This window comes from Hibiscus syriacus, unplaced genomic scaffold (assembly GCF_006381635.1).
Source record: "Hibiscus syriacus cultivar Baekdansim isolate YM2019G1 unplaced genomic scaffold, ASM638163v2 tig00110646_pilon, whole genome shotgun sequence".
In the NCBI taxonomy this organism is placed as follows: Eukaryota; Viridiplantae; Streptophyta; class Magnoliopsida; order Malvales; family Malvaceae; genus Hibiscus; species Hibiscus syriacus.
Window position 1 is genome coordinate 27,926 of NW_024062810.1, and position 18,845 is coordinate 46,770.

Here is an 18,845-nt window from a genome sequence, read left to right on the forward strand (position 1 = left end):
TTTCTGGATATATGTACCAGAACAAGGAAGATGTTAGTTTTTAGTATGGAATGATTCATTTATGAACTTAGCATCTTAAATGTCAACCAAGTGTCATTGGACTATTTTGTTGTGAAGAATTATTTCGAATTATTAACCACGATATGAAAATATTATCATGTGTCTTAAGTGACACTAAGATTCTATATTGTAATGCAAGTAAAATTGTAACTTGTATAGAAATGATGAATGTAGGAATGGGGTCCAAAATAGGAGGAATTCTTATGAAGACGGTGTCTACGGAACAACTTGCCCCATTCCTCCGGGGAAGAATTTTACATACATTCTTCAAGTGAAGGATCAAATAGGCAGCTTCTATTACTTCCCCTCTCTCGATTTCCACAAGGCTGCTGGTAGTTTTGGAGGGATTAGGATCCTTAGCCGCCCACGGATACCAGTTCCTTTCTCGGATCCTGCTGGGGATTATACCGTTCTTATTGGAGACTGATACAAGTCCAACCACACGGTAATGATCCTACATTAAAGAATTGGTATATTTAAATTTACTTTCTTTTGGCTTAGGTACAAGTAAATGTGCTGGTGCAGGACTTGAAAGCTCACCTAGATGGTGGTAGGAAGCTACCTTTCCCTGATGGAATCCTTATCAACGGTCGTGGACCTGGAGGTGCTTCCTTCAATGTCGAACAAGGTTTTTTCGTTGGTCCAAAATTCCATCTTTTTCCGTTCATGAATTTCCATCATCAACAATATTGTGCATCATCCTGTTGCAGGGAAAACATACAGGCTTAGGATATCAAATGTTGGATCGCAAAATTCTCTCAATTTCCGTATCCAAAACCACAGGTTGAAGTTGGTTGAAGTAGGGAACTCACACTCTGCAAACTACCTACTCCTCAATAGATCTTCACGTCGGCCAATCAATGTCCGTTTTATTCACAGGTGACTAGCCTGCCTAAGACTATTACATTGTGGTCTCTTCTCGATTCACCACCCTGGTTCTCACTACTACAGCAACTATACGCTATAGCAATTCGGTCTGCCCGGTCTCTGGTCCTATTCCTGGTGGACCCACCATCCAAATCGACTGGTCTTTGAACCAAGCTCCGTCTATTAGGTATGTTTGTTAATCTCCCAAACCAATACAAGACAAGATGCTATGGCCTATGTGTTGTAATCTCATTATTGACATGTTGTTTCAGGAAGAACCTTACAGCAAGTGGACCAAGGCATAACCCACAAGGATCATATCACTATGGTCTCATCAACACGACCAGAACCATAATTCTTTCAAATTCTGCCGGTCAATTCAATGGCAAGCAAAGATATGCGGTTAACAGTGTTTCCTTTGTTCCAGCAGACACTCCTTTGAAACTTGCGGACTATTTCAAAATCGTTGGAGTTTATCGTTTCGTAAGCATATCCGATAGACCTACCAGCGGAGGGATATACCTTGACACTTCGGTTATGAACACAGACTACAGAGCTTTCATTGAAATTGTATTTCATAATGATGAGGATATTATACAGAGCTGGCATCTGGACGACTACAATTTCTTCCTTGTTGGGTAAGTTAATCACATCATTTTTAAAACGTGTGCTTCAAATTTGTGGTGAATTCATTGATTTCTATCTAAACTTTTGTGAAATGCAGTATGGATGGAGGGCAATGGACAACGGCTAGTAGGAACGGATACAACCTCCGCGAAGCTGTTTCTCATTGTACCACTCAGTTAAAAAAACTCCACGTCTTTGATGTTTCTTCATTCATCTGAAGAACAAGGTTTGAGATATTGGCTACAATTGTGAATGCAGGTATACCCCAAGTCATGGACGGCCATTTATGTGGCACTCGACAATGTGGGAATGTGGAACCTAAGGTCCGAAATTGGGCAAGACGGTACCTGGGGCAACAGTTTTATTTGCACGTGTTCACAACCTCAACTTCATTGAGGGACGAGTACCCAATCCCGAAGAACGCACTACTTTGCTGTAGGGCAAGTGGCAGGAGAACCCGACCCGTTTAAACCACCCACAGAAGAATAGAGGATACAACATTAAGCGGCAGAGTTTTGGCTCATTAACTTGTTTATTACAGCCTGCTACTATGAAAGAGGGTAAAGAAATGATGGTTACGATTTGAAAAAGACCTCAACTCGAGGTCGCATTCTTTCTTACTACACATTTGCGTTTCCATTGTATTATTGTTCCAAGTTTTCATTCATTAATTATTCCGATCATATATATATCGTTGTTATTCGTGTGAACCAATTATTACATTGGAGATGTAGTGTAATGGCTGCAATTTCATGCAATCACAGCTACCTTTGTCTTTGTCGTCCAATACAGACCGGGTAGTCTGTCCGGCCAGATTGGTTTGATCTGTTCAGACCTGAGCTTTAGTTTAGTTTTTTTGGCCCTTGAGTTGGCTCAATCCTGCTAAGCAATAAATCGTTTAAATTACATAATTATTTCAACTTAACTGCAATATATATAAATACTAACATAAAATTGAGATAATTTGCACTTGTAATTAGGGATCAAATTGAGATATTTTGTAGTTTTGGTGTTAATGTATATTTGTCTCAAAGTTTGGGGACTTTTGTGAATAAATTAAAAAATAAATGAAACCAAAGATTTGAATGCGGAAGTGAAGAGTTGAACCATAATTATGAATGGTTTTGATATGTGAATAAGATTGTTTATTTTACTAAAATTAGATGACTTGTTTAGTTGGAAAGCTGGATTTTTATTTTTTAAATCATGGATAAGTAGTGCTACTAATCTCTGTGTACGTAGTATGTTGGAATATATGTTGTTTACCCTGTAATACAAAAAATGTTAAAATAAGCAAACATAAATTAAGATTATGTAACTTCACTTGTCCAAATCCATTTGTGTCGTGTTTATTTATTTGTTATGTTATCCATGTTATGTTAAATTTCGTTTTAAACTTATTATTAAGATAAACAAGTTAAACTAACAACAATATTTAAGCATCGCCATCATCCGATATTTTGTTAAAATAAAGTTTTGATAACTCTAAATTTCGGGTTTCACGATTTAATCCTTGTAAATCTATTATCATTTTTTATTGAAGTACTTAGAACCTATATTACTTCATAATCACATTAGTTTGATAAAAAAATCTATTATTATTTTTATATTCAAAAACAAATCCTGAATATTAATTGATTATTTATTTAAATTTTAAAATTTAATCAAATGAGATATATTAATTCAATATGTTAAATCAAATTTTACTACTAACTATTGTATTATGCATAACTTGCATATTTAGTTATTGATTTATATACTTTAATTTTATCACATTAAATATATGCAATTAAATTAGCTTTTTTAATTATTAAGTCGGGATTGACTTTTTAAAACCTGAAAAGTATAATAGAAATTAGTCAATAAAGAGTACCAGGACTAAAATCACAACTTATATATAAATCAAGGATTAATGATAGAATACACCCTTTTAAAAAAATAAACCCTTGCGAGTTTCCCACGGCCAAAACCCAAATCCTGCTTCTGTTTATGTTCTCTGTTCTCGGCGGGATCCGTATTTCCATTTTTCTCGAACATCGCGCATAAGATCAGGTAATAACATAGCCAGTTCAACGGCTTCTAGGGTTTCTGAATCATACGACATTTTCTTCCCTTTTTCACTTTCGAATTTGAAGTTATATTACGGTTTTTCTTTCAAAAGTTATTTCGATTAGTTTCTCACTGAAATGAGGGGAATGAAGTGAAAATGAAGGAGACAAATTTTACCAGTTCACGTTATACACTACGGTTTATCATGCCGCTCTTTAGGTTCGATGTTCTAGATTTATTTCATTTTTGTTGTTGATTAATGATACCTCTTTTTCTCTTGCTTCAGGCTTTTTTACGTGCACTGAAACTCCGAGCTGCTTTGGTCATATTTGGTTTCCATGGAGGTGCGTTATTTGCCTAATATAACTTGGTTTAAGTTTGTTAGATTTACTTTTTACTTTTTAGCATTCGTTTTTCTAGTCTTTGAAGTTATATCTTGCCTATGTTTCTCTTGGTAAATGTGATTAGATTGAGAAAATCCTTAATGATGATGCTAGTGAAGAGAAGGAGGAACACGCCCGAATGGTAAGCATTGTAACATATATGAAATTATGTAATGCTGATAATCTGATTTAAAGGGGAAAATACCTACTTGTTTGGAATTCTATGATTATACTTCTATTGAATTTGTTCTATTTTGAGTATATTGAATTTGTTCTATTTTGAGTATCTTATTTTCAATAATTTAAGATATATTTGTTTTTTATTATTTTCAGGCATCATTTGTTGGAGCAATTGCAATTACTGACTTGGTTAAGACAACCCCTGGGCCAAAGGGAATGGTAAATATTCCACTCTGTCCATTCAAATTAAACTGATTTTAATGTTTCCTTTTCTCTACTTTAAATTGTGAATTTGTTTGTTCAATTATCTGCCAGGATAAAATTTTACAGTCAACAGGCAAAGGACATGGAGTCACTGGTCCACCTGTTCGTAGACGCCGTCGCAGGAAGCGTTTATTTACTGAACTCATTGCCAATCCAGCCTTCTCGAAGAACCAGCGACCTAGAATATCAGGCCTTGCTAAAGAAATGGACACTGAAGCTTTAATCGCGATCTCCGTCGGTTTCCCTGTTGATTCTCTTACTGAAGAGGAAATTGAAGCCAACGTGGTGTCGAGAATCAGAGGCCGGGAGCAAGCTAACTACATTGTAGTAAGAAACCACATTTTGGCTCGCTGGAGATCCAATGTATCTGACTGGTTGACGCGTGAGCATGCCCTTGAAGCAATCCGAGCTGAGCACAAAAACTTAGTGGATGCAGCATACAATTTCCTTCTTGAACACGGTTACATTAATTTTGGTTTAGCCCCGGCTGTTAAAGAAGCGAAATTGAAGTCTTTTGATGGTATGGAAAGAGCCAATGTGGTGATTGTGGGTGCGGGTCTTTCTGGTTTGGTCGCGGCGAGACAATTAGTTTCAATGGGGTTTAAAGTTTTAATCTTGGAAGGTAGGACGCGTCCTGGGGAGCGTGTGAAGACGAGGAAGATGAAAGGTGATGGTGTGGTGGCTGCAGCTGATCTTGGTGGTAGTGTTCTCACCGGAAAAAATGGAAATCCACTCGGTGTTCTTGCTAGACAAATGGGGTTACCTCTTCATAAGGTTCGAGATATTTGCCCTCTGTATTTGCCTGATGGAAAGGCAGTAGATGCTGATGTTGATTCTAGGATAGAAGTTTCTTTTAATCAGTTGTTGGATAGGGTTTGTAAGCTTAGGCATTCCATGATTGAGGAAGTTAACTCAGTTGATGTTCCATTAGGGACAGGACAGCACTAGAAGCCTTTAGGAATTTTTACAAGGTTGCTGAGGATTCACAAGAGAGTATGTTGTTGAATTGGCATCTTGCTAACCTAGAATATGCTAATGCTTCCTTGATGGCTAATTTGTGTATGGCATACTGGGATCAAGATGATCCGTATGAGATGGGTGGTGATCATTGTTTTATACCTGGTGGCAATGAGAGGTTTGTTCGAGCACTTGCGGAGGACCTTCCCATTTTCTATTGGAGGACGGTGCAGAGTATCAGGTATGGTATTGATGGTGTTGGGGTTTATGCCGGTGGGCAGGAGTTTTGTGGGGACATGGCTCTTTGCACTGTTCCATTAGGAGTTCTCAAGAAGGGATCGATAGAATTTGTTCCCTAGCTTCCGCAAAGAAAGAAGGATGCCATTCAGAGACTGGGGTTTGGGTTGCTGAATAAGGTTGCTATGTTGTTTCCATACAGTTTTTGGGGTGGAGAGATTGATACTTTTGGCCACCTGACAGAAGACCCAAGTCTGAGAGGCGAGTTCTTTTTGTTTTATAGCTATTCTTCCGTGTCAGGTGGGCCACTCCTTGTTGCTCTTGTTGCTGGAGATGCAGCGATCAAGTTCGAACTGATGGATCCTGTTGAGTCTGTGAAAAGGGTTTTAAACATATTGCGTGGCATTTTTCATCCGAAAGGGATTGTTGTTCCAGATCCTGTCCAGGCTGTTTCTACTCGGTGGGGGAAGGATAGCTTCACTTATGGATCCTACTCTCATGTTGCTATTGGTTCATCAGGAGATGATTATGATATTCTTGCTGAGAGTGTTGGAGATGATCGAGTCTTCTTTGCAGGTGAGGCAACTAATAAGCAGTATCCTGCCACAATGCATGGAGCACTTTTAAGTGGCATGAGAGAGGCTGCTAACATGCTTAGAGTGGAGAGGAGGAGGTCGTTGAATCTGAATGACAAAGTTACTAATGATTTTGAGAAATGCGATAGTTTGAATAAATTGTTCAAGAACCCTGACTTGACATTTGGGAGTTTTTCAGTTTTGTATGATCCTCATTCAGACGATATTGGTTCTCATGCATTAATAAGGGTCGAATTTCGGGGGAATAAATTAGACTCCGGTCACCTGTTTCTTTATGGCTTGATGACAAGGAAGCAAATCATTCAGTTAAGTGAAGTGAATGGAGATGGAAACAGGATGAATTTGTTACATCGCAACTTTGGGGTGAAGTTGGTTGGTAGGAAAGGGTTATCAAATATCGGGGAGTCTCTTATCTCGCGCATCAAAACTGCTAAATTCAATCAAAATGCAGGCGACAGAAGCTAATGCTGGGTCACTTCCACCAGCATTTCAAGCAATAGGAAGATGCCGTTTTTTGGCAGACATGTCTGCCGTTTGACTTCCTTTCCTTTGGTAGCATCTAGATTGTTTGAAAAAGTGTGCACTGGTTGTAACATTCTTAGGGACTCATATCGAGTTAATTGTGATCTTGAAATGAGTCATTCAATTGCCTGGTACTCTTGGTTTGTAGTTTACTTCCTTTGAGGAAATGCTGTCAATTCTTCTCACATAAACCTGCAGTTGTTGCATTATTATTTATCGAGGTTCGATTAGCCTGTGTAGATCACATGGTCACGGTATTCATTTTATATTTCTCTGTTCTGCAGATTACATGCACTATCAGGATGTGTGTGGCACCACTGGACAGGTTTTGTCTCGGATCTGGATTCGGGGCATTTCTGCCTATCTTTATACCCTTATTGTAGATGCTCATTTTGTCTGAGGATTTCATTCGAGTTTTGTTTGTATATATATATATATATATATTATTATTATTATTAGTTTTTCTTATATAGGGGTTAGTAGGGCTGTAAATGAGACGAGACAGATCGCGAGCTACTCGAGATCGACTCGATCTTGGCTCGATAAATACTCGGATCGAATGGACTCGACTCGAGCTCGAACTCGACTCGAGTTCTTAACGAGCCGAAACGTGCTACTCGATATTCGACTCGAAAAGCTCGTGAGCAGTTCGAAAAAATATTATATTATAATTTTATATTTTTTAAAATTACATTATTAAAAAATATTAAAAATACATTATTGATGAATAAATATTCTTGAATTGAAAATGGTTAAAAAATATTTTTGAATAAATATTCTTATATTTATTTTAAATTGATAAAAAAAATTATTTCTCTAATGACAAATATTTAATATATTTCTAATGATAATATTTGTAATAACTAATTTTTTAAATTGTTGTTATATTTTGAGGTTTTGGGTTCAAATATCATAAATATCAAGGGTTTGAACATTTAATATCAAGATACTATATTGTACTTACCTCATAACTAATTATGTGATAAGGTTTAGGGTTTAGGATTTAGAGTTTATGTGATAGGATTTAAGGTTTAAAGTTTAGAGTTTAGGGTTTATGTGTTAAGGTTTAGGGTTTATGTGTTAGGGTTTAAGTTATGCCATGAAGGTAACATACAAATTATGCAAAATGATGTTATGTGGCTCATAAATAAATTATTCACATACTTATATATAAACATATCAATATGCAAAATAAATATATACACAACTAATTAAAGAAAACAATCCTAAACAGAGACTAAATTAAGAAAAATCTAAATGTGATGACTAATTTAAGCTAAAATTTAAATAATTGAGGGACTGTTTTGTACAAAACGCATAAATCTAGAGAGCCTAAAGCTAATTTACCCCTAAGGTTATGGTGGCTAAACGATAATTAACCCCAAAATTAATTAGGGTTTAGAACCTAAATTAAAACAAACCTAAACTAAATATTCATTTCAGCCGCTCAAGCCTCACGCCCTAACCTTCTCAAACTCTCCCCCTCTCATTCTCATGCAAACCAGAAAACAGTGTCACAGGCCCGCAGCTGACGCTCCTCTCGCCTTTCTTCAACGGAGTTCTACACTTCAACTTCTATCATTTTTTCTCGCTCAACCCTAACAGAGACCCACAGCCTCTGTGGCTTCAGTCGCCTAGTGCTCCGATGTGGAGCTTAAACTTCTCCTAAACATATTTCGGTGACAACCTTCATAAAAAACATCCCCAAAACCTTAAACTTAAACCCATAATACCCTCATAAATACCCAGCTTCACCACTCCGTAACCATGCCAGACCACGACCACCGCGGCCTTCGTCGTCCCCACGAGCTCCGATGAAGAGTCCTAACGCCTGGACCACTCTTTCCTCGCTGGCCTAGGCAAGAAACCCAAACTTTACTGCACATTAATGTATGCTCTATATATGATATGTTCTCCTCAGTACACGATCTATGCCCTTCGAAAATCTTGGTGAACTTTTTTTCATTCTTGCGTATCTTTTACCTGTATATCTGAAAACTTAAAAGAGAAAATCTTTCGCATGTGACAACATTTAGGTTTTTCAAAGTGGAGATCTCGCTGCTGCTGAAGTTGTGTTGTCGAACATGGCTGTTGCACTTGACCGTGTGCTTTTGGATGTAGAGGTAATTGTTCTAAAATGCTCTTTCAATATGAGTCTACAGTTTGTAACTTTTATGAACTTCTTTTTTCAGATACTGCATTTCGATTATAAGTTTTTATGAACTTCTACATGAAATATGACGGTAGCTTTTCAAGATCCTTTTGTATTTCAACCCTACCACAAAGCTTTGCGGGAGCCATTTGACTACTACAAGTTTGGTCAAAATTATATTCGACCTTTGATTGATTTCAGGTGAGTGGACAAATACCACACTATCTTATTATAGTGGTTTCTTTATTTATGTTGATTTAAGTTGCTGAAACCTCCGCTGATAATTGAATATGGTTTTGTCAAGAAATATATGGTTGTTCAATTTCATAACTATATTAAGGTGAACCAATACATTAGATTTTCACGTTAGTGATTAGGACATATGTGAATGTCACAAGTAAGGTTATATAAATTTTTGATTAATTATATCTTTGAATACAATCTAAGGTTGAAATTGTTTTATATTTTGTATTCTATCTGGTGGTTCATTCGTTGTATATTTCAAAATTTTCACTCCCCTTCTTCTTCCCAGAAACATATTATTTTACATGTCCCATAGATACAATTTAATTCTTATCAACTGCTGCATAAGCTGTTAATTGTCATTCCTAGTATTGGTTTTGGTGTTTGGTTCTCTGTCCCTTATTTTTTGCTTGGTTCTCTGTCCCTTGTTTTGTGCTTGGTGCTCTGTCCCTTGTTTTGTGTGTGTCTGCAGGGCATGGATTCGAGCATGGCCAACATGGGCGACGACAGCATTGGTTTCGGTGGATGGCAGACCAGCATGGGTCTTCCTCGGTGGGTTCACGTGGGTGGTGTACTATCTCGGGCTTCCTCGTCGATTTGCACCACATGTTAATATAATAAACATGAGTAATAATAATACAAATAATTATTATAAAAAACTTCAAAACTTATATTAATTATCCTAAATTTCTTGTAATTGTATTTTTTATTTTTTAGATTTTTTATAGTTCATACATTCATATTATAATGTATTGGTAATGGTTGATTAAAGGGAAAATTATTTATATATTTTAAATGTAATATAAGATTTTTGTAGGATCAAATTCGAGTTTGAGTTCGAGCTTTAATCGAGTTCGAGCTTGAATCGAGCTCAAAATCGAGCTTCAATCGAGCTCGAGTCTCGAGCTTCAATCGAGCTCTTGAATTTTTTTTTTAGTTCGAGCCTTTTCGAGTTCGAGTCGAGTTTTAATATTATCTTTCGAGTTCGAGTCGAGCTTGAAAATTTTAGGCTCGCGAGTTTTCGAGTCGAAACGAGCCTACATTTAAAGTTTTCGAGTTCGAGTCGAACTCGGCAATACTCGAGCTCGACTCTGCTCGTTTACACCCCTAGGGGTTAGTTATTAGTTATTATTACCATTAGTAGTAACTATATAATACTTGTTATATATTTTTATGATATATTGTTATTGTCAATTAAGTAGGAATTATTAGGTACCATACTATTGTTCGTTATATATCTTATTTTGCATGTGTGTCTATATATGAATGAATATATTATTAATTATCGTCATTGCTTAGTTATACGTTATTAACTATGATTATATATATATTGTTATGAACTTGGGAAAATTATTAGTTACTATTATTATCGTTTATATTATAGGTTATATTGTTAATTATTGGGGTGTGTGTTCATATATTACTATTGTTCAGATATATATATGCATGAAGAACGGAAATTAAATAAAATTACTAACTTATATTAAATATGCTTTTACATGCCCAAATTACAAATTAAAAGTATCCTAGTGTGCTCAAAATAGGTGACCCAGCAAATTGGAGCCTGAGCTGAAGCAGGCCCAACCGGTCAGGAGCCCAAAGTAGCAGCCCAGGTGCTAGCTAGGGTTTGGAGAGGAGACCCTCAGCATCTATTGATGCTGCTTGATGTTAACCGTTGGATCCAGTCAACGAACAAATGGCCTAACTTCACCCGATCACGCTGGAAATCGCGCGTGTAGTGCATAAGGGACCACCCAGCTTCCCAACTCCGGATCCTGCGTGAAGGATGCACATGCATCGTTTCAGCTGTCCCACGCGCTCGAGGGCATGATTCACGCTGCCACCATCACAAACCACCTCTAACGCAACACCCGTATATCCCCCTGCTACATTCCATCTGCCATAGCAGGGGCAGGAGACAGGGAGGGTAACGATGCAAGGCTCCAAAAGGGCGAAAGGAGCCTCCCAAAACCGTCGATTCAGCCAGCACATCAGAGATCAACGACATGCAAGCCACGAAAGAGAGAAAAATATCATAAAAACGATAAAAAAAATCAGCAAAAATAAAAACAAAACAGAAAAAAAAAAAAACAAAAAGGGGAGGATGCGTATAATAGCAGGGGTGATCAGCGAAAAATGATCAGAAAAATCGGACCAAAAATCCCATTCACTTGGGAGTAGCCGAGAACCAACAAGAACAACATCAAAAAAACCGAAAAGAATATGCATGTATACATGTATATTTACTTTAAGCATGTTTTATCCCCATTTTAATTTTGTTTTTTATGATGAATTAAATATTTTCTTTTAATCGCCCTATAATTCAGTACTAATGGTATCTAGTATCTATTGTTTTAAAATCTTTAGGGTATGCATTTTCTTAGCCAAATTCAAATGTTGTTTACCTTTTATATGTTCATAAACCGTATGATTGTAGTTGTTTGTGCATATAAATTTAAGCATGCGACATCCTTTATTCGATATGTATGATTCACTCATGAGCATAACTAGACCCAATTCAAATAATCGAATTAAGGGTAATGCCCTTTGATTTTAAGGTTGTCGTAAATGGCTGTCTTAACTTATAAGAAAATTCCTTCCGACAATTTTAAAATGAAAGTGCATCCCGTAGGTGAAACTTTAAAATTTGACAACACTTAAAATTTAAGAATGAGAGAAAAATGAATGTTCGTGTATTTAAATTCTTTGAGAAATGATCGTTAGAACTTATAAAAGGCCCGATCTCGACATCTTTAAATAATCGAATATACTTATTCTTTTTAATAGAATTGGTAATTTTTAATTTAATTTACTTTATTTTATTATCATTCTTGCATTTAAATTAATAATGAATTTTAGAATGGAATTGTAATATTTCTTTATTTCAATTGAATTAAGAATTGACTGCTTTAAGGCATTAGAGATTGTTTCTTCTCGATAGGAAATAATTAAATATTATTGTTTTTCTTTCTAAAATTCAAAGAATATTTTTTGAAGGGATCTTGAATTAAATTAAACTCAAACTTGTAGATTTTATTGCAAAGACAATTAATTAATCGACTAGTGTAGACACTCGTATTTTTGTCCGGGTTTACAAAAATATTTTTATTATATTATTTTTATTTTTATTTTTATTTTTTTAGACCCAGGGACCCCACACATCTCAAATTGCTTATATTCGTGGGAATGTGGACACCCATCTTCTCCTAGAACTCAGCAACAAGTTCACCCATTATCTCATCAACTCACGTCTGGGAAGGGGGTAAGTCAAAGCAAAGCAGGTGCTTATAAGAGATGTTCCACTGGAGGAGAATGGGGGCCATCATTTTTGGCTTTATTAATGGATGCATATCTCTGTTTCTTTGTCCATTGTGGGGGAATCAAAGTAAACGTTTGCTGCCAATAAACAGAAGAAAAAGAGAGGAGAGAGAGGGGAAAATCTGAAGAAAAAAACAGAAAACATACGATCATGAATCAACAGGAATAAAAGAGAGTTCTTTCTTTAATCTGGAGAAGAAGAATCCGAGTAGTTTCTTTATAAAGAATTCCAATTTCAAAGTAAATTCTCGCCGGGAAAATCTCACATTCAATTCGTTGATTTCAGAAGCGCATCCCGTTCATTTCCATTTTCTCGATTCAAGAAACCATGGGCGACGAACCATAGAGCCACGGTTCATGATCTTCAACATTTGTTGTCGAACGGGATCCGTACCATCAACAGAGACGTCCAATGCAATCGGTGCGAGAGATAATACCAGATGGAGTACGATTTAATAGAGAAGTTCACTGAAATTGGTGGTTACATAGCGCGTAACAAGCACTCCATGCACGACCGAACACCACCTATTTGGTGTAATCCCGTGTTACCCAAACGCAGGTTTTGCGGCCAGGAGAACAGCGCGAAGCTGGTGATTTCTGCCAAGAAGAGAGCCATCAACTGGCTATTCTTGCTGCTCGGCCAAATGGTCGGTTGCTGCACTCTCGAACATCCCAAGTATTTCTGCAAACACACCAATCTTCATCGCACTGCTGCGAAAGATCGCGTTATTTACCTTGCTTATCTTTGTCTCCGCAAGTAACTCGACCCCACTGGCCCTTTCGATCGAGAGTTTTGACGCTTTCCAATGATCGGAATCTTCAAGCACGTGGCCCACCTCAGCGCTTTATCAGACGCAGGGATGAAATGTCAAAGCTTGGCCAGCCTGGTCAGGCTCCTCGGAGTTGTTGTTCCTGCTCGTGCATAAGGTTCTTTAAGTTTAACATGAACTATTTTGTATTTTGCTTCAAAATATGTCCTGCTTGAATTTGGATTTTGTAGGATTTTTCTTCTTCTTATTGGTTGAAGTTCAATTGGGCTCCACACATTGTTAAATCCAGAAGCTATGAGTTTTTGATAGTAATATGTTGTGCAAGTGAAAAAAATAGTAGTTTCACGTGAGGGACCGGAATATGTGCAACATAAAATGATGGAGATATGGCCACATTTCTTAAGTGTATCGTATGTTACACATTTCTTTAACATTTTTTTACTTATTTTTTTTCTCTGTAATTTATTTATTTTTTTAATCTAACATTTTTTACTTTCTTTTTTAGGGATGATTTTAACTAATCAAAGGTAAATGATTTGAATCAAATTTTTTTAATTTTAATTTTAATTTTCGCAATTAAAGACAACTGATAAATTAATTGGTATCGAAAGGGCGGTTCAAAGATGTTAATCCTTCCTTGACCGTAACCGACTTCTGAACCTGACATAACTCTGGTAAAACGCAGATCAGGTAAGATGGTGTCTGATCTACCTAAAATTTGTTTTAAAATGATCGGTGGCGACTCCAAACCATTTTTCCTAAGTCGAAGCCCAACTTAGGACTCAACCGAAAGACGGTCGCGACAACTAGGTACCAATTTAAGGCGTTGTGGGGTGTTAATCATTCTCCACGTGTAATCGACTCCCGAACTCAATTTTTTTGTGAGCATACCTTAAAACGTTGTTTTAATAATTTTTAAAATTAAATCTTATTAAAATGACAAAACATTTTGAGTGTCCAATTATACTCTAATCAAATATTGGTAGCGACTTCTCAAATTAATTTTTTTTACTTAAAAAAAAAACACTAATGCATCGAAACAAGATTTTTTTTAAATCACAATTAATTAAAAATTAAATTAAATTTGTTTTTTCGAAGAAATCGTTTTGACACTTATAAGAAAGCGGATTACGGCCCAAAATGGTTGAAGCCCTCAACAACTCGAACAATCTTTAAGCAAAATGAAATTGTATGCTCAACTGACCGTACCGATGAGATAAATTGGCCAGTCCCAAACAACCTTGTAATGAAGTATAAATGCCTCACAGTACGTTTCATCATCTATAACTAATATTACGCACCCCTCACTCTCATAGCAACAATTTCGCAACTTTTCTTCGCGTCCTTCTAATACTATCTACAACTGGGATTGTTGCAGATTCCAGTACTTGTTTACGTGTTATCAGTACTGAATCGACAACATAACTATGGCCTTGATCTGTTTCTTTCATCTATTGACGAGGGGATAACAGGTTACAGGGATGACTCACTCGAAACTGTCAAAAGAAATGAACTTCAGGTCAGTTTTTTCTTTTTAATCTTGTTGAATTTCTTCCAAAAACTTATTCTTCTTGTCCAAAGAAATGAACTGTTTCAATCTGTTTGTTTTGATTGTTTAGGAACTCCTTTTTCATTTTTTGTGATGTATAATTGTTGTTTTTTTATGCAGTATGAGCTGCCACTAAAATTTGTTTCCCACAAGGATTTGTATGGACGGAGACCAAGGAAGAAATAGTAAATATGATTGGCTTAAAAAATAACTGTACTTTTTGTCGCATTTTCCGTCGTCAGGTATATGAGTTGCTTGTTTCATTAATTCTGCTATTTCTGTTAGGCTGTACATGTCCTTCATATCTGAATTTTAGGATGGGTCCTTCTTCCTCAAAAATGGCTCACGTCCTATTAATAAATTTAAAAACAACTAAATTCATCAACTCCAATTAGGGGAATTAATAGAAGTTTATATGTTGTAGAATTGCCAATATATCTTTGTTTTGTTAAAGGCCCTTGATCGAGGTGCTGCATTGCTGAAAGTCGATAAGGTGTCTACTGGATATAATGCAGATGATATTGCTGAAACTGTCCTTTTGAACATATTGCGAGTTGATATTGCTAGGTAATGTATTTGCTGCACTTTTTATTTCCTTTTGGCTCAATTGATTGTTATGCTGGGATAATGACTTTTTCTTCTGTAGGCTTAGTAGATGCACTTCAATTATTACTGGTGAAGAACCTATTGCAAGATGCAAACCTTTTAAATACACCTATGAGAAGAAAATTGTGATATATCCTTGAAATGCTGGCCGTTCTGAAAGTTTTGACTGTGAGTTTATTATTGCACTTGGCTGCGAAAATCTTAACAAGTTCTCCACATATGCTTATTTCGAGAAGCTGGACTACTCGACTGAATGTAATTGTTGCTTGCCATTCCTTTTTGTTCATTTTTTCCTATTATATTTGGAATTTGATTGTTTCGAGGTTTCAAGCTCCTTAATTAAGGTTTATGTTTAGAGGATATTGTAGCATGTCCCATAATGTCACACTAACACTGGTGGAGGTGTTTAAATTTCAGGCATTTATCTCCAAATGCGTATCGTGGTTTTGCTCATGAATTCATAAAAGATTTGCAGTGAATCAGCAATTAGGTTAATACCTTTTTGCTTCCGCCCTAGTCTCGCATATGTGAAGTTTGAAAATTTTGTTGTTGAATGCTTTTCTGGCTTACTATTTCAGGCCCAGGGCTATACTTGACATCATTAAATCAGGGGTGGATTTTCACCTTGCCTGACACCTTAGGATTGTTTGAATTTAGGCATGCATTTCGTACCCGCTATTTATGATAAAGTTGTGCCTTCACTGGAGTGCTTTAAGCAGTAACAACTATCAGCAATGTGGCTGAAACTGATATATCCGTGTTGAGTTAATCGATCGACGAAATAGCTAAGAGGGAGTGAATTGACAATTAAAAATTTGGTGGAAGTTTTTGCAGAAAATAGAAAATAATTGCATAGCGATTTAGAGTAGTTCGACTTTCTCAACCAAAGTCTACATCCACTACCTTAGCTATCCACACTAAGGATTTTCCACAAATTCACTAATTTGTCTTTCTTTTGAGGACAAAGAGTAACTTTACAAATCTCTCAAGAATTATACCTCAAGTTCTTGAGAACACTCTCTCCCAAAGAGAAGAATACAAATTTCACAAACTTACAGAAAAACCTCACAAGGCAAGATGTTTGTACAATTCTAGAACAAAGAAAGAACACTCAAGAATGAATACAATTGAGTACAAATAGTGTTCTTGAAAGCAAAAAGAATATTGAATGAAAAATAGGCTTGAAATGCTCAAACTTGATGTTTAAGGCTTCAGAACTTGTTTAAATACACCTTGGATTAATTCTAGCCGTTGTGAATATTTTGGGTGATGTTAGAGCCGTTGTAGTGTGAAAACCCTCTTGAAAAAGGTTGCTGGGAGCGTGGGTATCGGTACATGTAGTGTAAAATTCAAATATTTCGACCGTTAAATGACTAAGGGTATCGGTATCCGTTAGACATTTTGTTTTTCTCGGAGCCAAAATTGACACAAGGGTATCGGTACCTCTATGAGGGTATCAGTACCCATTGGGCATTTTGTTTTTCTCGGAGTCAAAATTGGCACAGGGGTATCAGTACACCCTATGAGGGGTATCGATACCTCACTATTTAAAAAAAAACTTATTTTTGGCTCGATTAAGGCTCGAAATACTTTACAAAAATTGTTTCAAAAATATTTTAAGATTAAAACACAATTTTACACTTAAGTAAGGATTGATATTGACATTTGATAAACTTGAAGTAATATTTGTGATATTCGAATAATTTAATCAAATATACTTTAAAATTCAATATAAAATCTTAAAATTCATTAACTCTTTATTTGTTATATCAAAACATCAAAATGTTTTCAACAGTCTTTCCCTTTTTGATATAACAAAACATTTTAGTAATTTTAAGATTTTCTTTGAAAAATCAGTTTTGAAATCAGTTTTTCAAAATTATTACTCTCCCTTACTCTATTCTCCCCCTTTTTGTTAAATCAAAAAGACTTTATAAAACGATTTTAAACAAGAATTTGAAATTTAAGCCGATTGATATTTAGATATAGTGTAAGCTGTTAATATCAAAGTCAAGAGAAAGATTAGCCATTAGTCCATAATCAATAATCATAAACAATGTGTAATGGTAATTGGTCATATATTCTAAATGATGCAAAATGTAATATTTAAAGATTAAATTGAAGCTCAAATAACTAATAATCATTCAAATATCATTCAAACCAAAATAAACATTCAAACAAACAATTTAAACATCCAAATTCCAAAACACAAATCCAAAACAAGTAAAATGTTTTAAAAACAATGTTAGGATCCATTATGATTCATCCCAAGAAAACTAGCAAGTGAAGGTCAAGCATCAGTAAGAGGATCGGGAGGAGATAGATGTGCCCATATATTAGCTACATCGAGTGTAATCACATCGAGTGTATCATCCATAGCATTGAATCGATTATCCATTGCTTCTCGGTTAGCTCGAATCTCTCGTTGATTTTCCAATTGTTGAGTCCCCATAGCAATCAAGTGGGACTCTAATAATGCAAACCTCATATCCAATATCTCCGTGAATGAGCTAAAGTATGGAGGCATCGAAATCCCTTGTTGTGTCGGCTCATCCTCGGGAACGTGATCATCAATATCTTGAAATAGCTCTTGAAGTTCTGGATCATTGTCCGCTGCCGGTACTGAAAGAGCTTGTGAAGAGCTAGCACCCGGTGTTTTCTCAATGGATTGTACCCATTGATCATTTTCCTTTTTCCATCCCGATTTCTTTAAAGATGTCAATTTGATTTCGTTTTTGAGAGGGATGGCTACATCAAGACGAACCTTAAGTTGGGCTTTGATAAACAAGTTACTCAGAAGACAGTCGTAAACTAGAGTTTCACAAAGTTTCTTATTAGGAACAAGGTTTACGGTTTCAATGAGTTCAGCAAAGATAATTTGAGGTAGCTTTATTTTCTTATTTTCTAGATACAATGTATCCACCAAAGGTCTAAAGCTCTAAGAGTGGAGTATTTGCCTCCGGATGGTCTAAACCACCAAGAGATGATCAGATGAAGAAAACGATCGTGATGATCTAACACACTTGCACTCGACTTGGCTTTGTAAGGAGTACCTACTACTTTTTTTTCATTATATAAACCTATGTTATCTAATCCAAAAGTGTCAGCGATAGTGTCAGAGTCAATATAAAGGAATTGACCTAGAAAATAGGATCGAATCCCTATTATTTTGGTTCGAGCTTCATTTTGGACACAAACCGCATTGGAATAAAAAATTCAAACAAGTTGTTGGTAAACTACTAGTTCGAATTGAAAAAGTTTATCAAATTTCCAAGCTTGTAGGGTAGAAAGATATTTAAAGTTTATATCTAACATAGCTTGAAGAGAAGGAATACGCTCTTCCCGAATTTTATAAGACTCGAAGAGATAAACACAAACCTATGGTGGAGATTTTCTCGACGACCAGGTTCGTTAAAACAAGAATTTAGTATAATCATTTTGGGGTCATCAAGGTTAGGATTTTGT

The 18,845-nt window shown here is 36.0% G+C and overlaps 3 pseudogenes; all 3 read left to right on the top strand.

Moving 5' to 3' along the window:
* The first annotated feature begins 208 nt into the window (after nucleotides 1-208).
* Nucleotides 209-2,037, top strand: LOC120136992 (annotated as a pseudogene).
* Nucleotides 2,038-3,510: 1,473 nt separating this feature from the next.
* Nucleotides 3,511-6,820, top strand: LOC120137007 (annotated as a pseudogene).
* A 2,006-nt stretch (nucleotides 6,821-8,826) lies between these two features.
* Nucleotides 8,827-16,013, top strand: LOC120136993 (annotated as a pseudogene).
* The last annotated feature ends 2,832 nt before the right edge of the window (nucleotides 16,014-18,845 follow it).